A 5,065-nucleotide genomic window follows, 5' to 3' on the forward strand; every position below is an offset into this window, starting at 1 on the left:
CAGAGACCTTCTTCACATAAACAGATGTCCAAAAAGGTTCCTGGTCATTGGATTGTCGGAGGGATACTGACAATGCGTAGACCGGTACATACTATGTCTGCTTCAATTGGAAGGATGGAAAGTCTCATCCCATTCGTGTTGTGACACTAAGACAAGTATGTAGGTGCTCATTAAGGGAATGAGTTCACTGAACACAATCGAACGGGAGTACTTGCATGGAGGTCTACTCACATGTCAAGCAAGTAACTCTAATGGTTGGAAAGATGTAAGTAATCCTTAGACCTGAGGCATCGTCGTTGTCTTGTGGTTAAGTACTTAATCTTTGATTATGTCAAAGTCTCCCCATTCGAGGGTGTCCACGGCATAATTGGGGTTAAGCCACTTAGTCATGAAGGCAAGTGTATGCGCAACAAGGAATCTCTAATCCTCGATAAGAGAGGAAGAATACTCTAAGATATGATTCGGGAATCTTCGGCCGAAGTATCGAGCGTAATAAAGGAAAGCGTTCCTAAACGACTCAATTGGATCATATAAGAAGGAATAATCACATTAGGGGTTTGACATGATATATCCATACCCTAATGATGTGATTGAGAGTATTGTATTAGAGAAGGATTGAATTACATTGTAATTCCAACTGACTAGGTTCTCTGAATAAACTTCTACATTAGCTTGGGTAGCTATGACATATGGTTAGATGTCACTCATAGCTTGTGAGTTCTTCTAGATGATTAGATGTAGTCGTCAAAGAAGAAAGGTGAATTAAAATGAGGTTTTAATTCACTAAGTGATTGAATTAAATATAAGCAATTGGATTAATGTCAATCACCTCACTGCCTTGCTAATTAGAACCTAAAAGGTTGTTCACCAATACACTATTGTAGTGAGTAATTAATGGATGATGGAAACAATTAATTGGATTAATTATGTGTTATGATTAATTTAGAAAAGTCTAAAGAAATCATAAAAGCGATAAAGATCGTTTTGGGCTTAAAGAAACGTTCGGGTTTAATTAGGCCCATTGGGCCTAAACCCATTGGGCTTTTATTCAAGCATTGGATGACTTGAAATAATAAAAGCCCAAAGCCCAAAAACAACACAAGAGGGCCGGCCATATTATGTGGGTTTTGGAGAGATATTTAGTCAAGTGTTGACTAGGTTTTCTTTTTGTCTATATAAGCAACTTTATAGAGATAAAGTTCATTAGGGTTTTTGTGAGTTTTGAACAACAAAAGAGGCAAAAGAAAATAGCTCTCTTGAACCACAAAAGCCGGCCACCAAAGGGGAGTTTTTACTAACATCTCTTACACCCTTTTGGTTATTCCTTCATCCTTCTCACTACACTAGTGGGTGAGGATCTTTAGAGGTTTCCTACTTTGGGAACTTGAAGAGAACCTAGGAGCACTCATTGTAACAAAGTGGAGGAGGCAAGGAGGGAAGCTAGGCTCAAGGATTTCAAGGAGCAAAGGCCTTGGAGGTGGTCCATCCTTGGTCTTAAGTCTAGATCAAGAGGTATAAGACTAACCTTCACTTTGTTCTTGTTTCTAAAAATTGTTTTGATGCATTATATATAAACCTATGAACCTTGAAGGGGATTTGCATGACTATAGCTTTGATAATATGTTATAAATGCTTCCGCTGCTTTCGTATATTAAATTTGATTTGTATATGCATGATAGTCATTATGAAATCCCATTCTAGAATCTCATAATTTTCCCTTCATTTACCGCGCCGAGGTGGAACAAGAACAGGCGGCGTTGTGAGGGAGACTTTGATTTGTGTAAATGCCGCCTGATGCTCGGTCGTCCACGCAAATGTATTCGAGTCCTTAAGTTTCAAAAGCGTGGAAAACGCTTTCATTTTTCCTGCCGAGTTAGCTATAAATCGACGGAGAAAATTTATCTTGCCGAGTAAGGACTGTAGTTGTTTCTTCGTAGTCGGTGGTGGAGCACTGATGATTGCACGTGCCTTATTCTCATCGACTTCAATCCCCCGATGATGTACGAGAAAACCAAGAAAATTCCCGGCCGAGACACCGAAGGCACACTTGGCAGGGTTCATCTTGAGGTTGTGCTGACGCATGCGAAGGAAAGCCTGTCGGAGATCGTCCAGATGTGTCCGTCGGCGTTTAGATTTGACGACAACATCGTCGATGTAAACTTCGACGATGGTACCAATTAAATCATGGAAGATGGTGTTCATCGCCCGTTGGTACGTGGCGCCGGCATTCTTGAGGCCGAATGGCATGACAACCCATTCATAAGTGCCGAGTGCCCCCGGGCAACGGAAAGCAGTTTTGTGCACATCGGCTTCGGCAATAAATATTTGGTTGTACCTGGCATGTCCATCCATAAAGGATAAGATCGTGTGACTTGCCGCGGCATCGATTAACAGATCTGAAATCGGCATTGTATACTCATCTTTGGGAGTTGCCAGATTCAGATTGCGAAAATCGGTACAGATGCGCAGTGCCCCATTTTTCTTTAATACAGGAACGATATTTGCTAACCATTCGACATATCGAGCTGTCCGAATGAATCCGGCTTTCAAAAGCCGAACTAGTTCGTCCTTGACACTGAGTTGTACTTCGGTCGAGAATCGACGAGGTGGCTGACGGAAAGGTTTAAATCCGGGCTTAATACGTAATTCATGCTCGACCAGAGTACGATCTAAGCCGGGCATTTCATGATAACTCCAAGCAAAACAATCTTTGAATTCCTTAAGCAAGGTACGAAACTCGTCTTTCATTCGTTGGGGAAGTAACGCACTAATAAACAAAAGTCGTGGGTCATCGACCGTCCCAACATTAATCTCTTCCAAAGGGTCCTTAACAAGGGGCCGATGATCTTCGAGTTCGGCTGGGGCGGCTCGAATTTTATCAAAAGATAATACAGGCCCATTATCTCCCTCAGCAAGGAACTCGACGAGGTTGACGCCCGAATTTGGTTGTTTAGATATCGTATACCAATGGGCCAGCAGTCGTTCCATAGTAGATGAAACCGCGGCCCTGCGTGCTTCCCGATCGGTGTCAAACATCGGCTTCGGGAAGAAAGTTAGCTAATCCGAGTCTCGCCGAATCCTGCTGGACAGTCTCGGCGCCAACCTCGATAGCTTTCTGAACGGAAATTCGAGTCGGCCGTCCCTCTTCATTGAAGCCTTGCAAAGTAATGTAGCCGACGTGATCGTCATAATACCGTGCTTGGATCATGTTAGCTTCGAAGGGCTGGCTATCGGCTGGATGAACAGTGACCGATTTGCCGTCCCAAAAGACAAGCACTTGGTACAATGATGAAGGAATACAACTGGTTTGATGAATCCAATCTCGGCCGAGCAATGCATTATACTCGGTTTTGGAATCAACCACAAAAAAGGCGGTCATATGGGTGCGACCGACAATATTTACAGTTAACGGTAGTACACCTTTGGTATGGGATTTGTCACCGACAAAACTACTCATTGTGATTCCTGACGGAATAAGCTCGTCATTTGAACGGCGCAAGGCCTTCATGATGTTCAGAGGCATGATATTAACGGTAGCTCCACAGTCGACAAAAACTTTAGAAACTGGATATCCCTCGATGTGGGCCGTCACATACAGTGGCTTTAAATGGTGAAGCTTGGCCGACGATGAACGAGGGAACAATTCGGCCAAAGCGGCCTTTAGACTATCATCTTTTGCTGTTGACTCGCCTTCAGTAATCGATACAAAATCAACATGGCCGGGTTCCTCGGCAACCACATCTCCATCAAGGAAATTTGGTTGAGCCGTGCTTGATTGAAAATCGGCAGGTAACACATGGACCATACTGATTTCCATATTATCCAGGATTGAAGGGCCCATCTGGTCAAGACCCTCCTCGTTCGGTTGGTCGGCGACTACGGACTCAGTTGTCGTCAGAGTCGGACAACGAGACTCTTCTGTCCCTTCTTCAATGACGTCACTCGGCGGAGCTGCTTCGACGACTTGTTGGTTCTGCGTGACTGCCTCAGGTAAGGTTGAGATTGACAATGAACTTGGGGTCAGGACCTGAACCTGCTCCTGGTAGTGTAGCCGAGCATCCCTAGTGTCGAGATAAGCATCCAGACGGGCAATACGTGCGATTTCATCGATCGTAAGGCCGAAGAGAGAAACCGCCGAAAATACTTCAAAGTGATATCGTAAATACTGAAGGTCCTCCAGAGAGAAAGGAAGGTCGGCTGCATTGATATCGGTGTACGGGTCAACTTCAAATCCAAAGACACGAGCTTCTCGTAAGTGCTGGAACCTTGCTTTCAATCCTGGATCTGAGGTCTTCTGGATGATCCGCTCGGCATCCGGACAAGTCAGGATCATATCAATGGTGTCCTGGCATGCCTTCGGGAAACCATACAGATCGTTGGCCGAATGATTCTTATGAAATTCTCGCATATACTCCAAAGACTCCCCGAGGAATGGGGGATGCAAATTCCGTCGAATTTTGACCAAAGGCTCTTGTATAACTGGCGGGGATAATTTGCTTTCGGCCTCTTGCCTGAAATGTTCAAGGCGTGCCTTCATTTCCCCTGGTCGAATGAGAAGTTTGATCCGTTTATCAGCTTCTTCAAACATGGTCTCGACATCTTGATCGACCAGCCGTTTCCCCTGAGCCAACTCTGTCATAATTGCTGGAGGTGGTCGCTCCTCATCAGTGGCAACTGTATCCTTCGGCCGCCACTTAGAGGCCGAAGTTTCTTGGGCTGCTCGTCGGCGAGCCATGCAATCTATCCGTTGATGCCGGCGTTTCTGAGATTTGGACAACGCGGTGTAGACGCCCTTCGAAGAATGGTATGTATACCAACGTTGATCTCTAGGCTCGGGAGGCTTGAAGGTCTTTTGGCTCCGTGATGATCCTGAACTGCTAGAATTACGCTTATAGTAATCATCGTCATAAAATGAAGCATCAAAATCGAGGCGCCGCCTGACCGGGGGTGTCTCTTCCATCCGTACTTTAGGACCGAGCCTCCCAAAAACCCCATGATGTTGGCCTTCATTGGCTATCTTTTGCCGAGTTACGGCCACGGGTTGCGAAGAAGGCTTCTCCTCTGG

This window comes from Malus sylvestris, chromosome 13, assembly GCF_916048215.2.
Source record: "Malus sylvestris chromosome 13, drMalSylv7.2, whole genome shotgun sequence".
Taxonomy (NCBI): domain Eukaryota; kingdom Viridiplantae; phylum Streptophyta; class Magnoliopsida; order Rosales; family Rosaceae; genus Malus; species Malus sylvestris.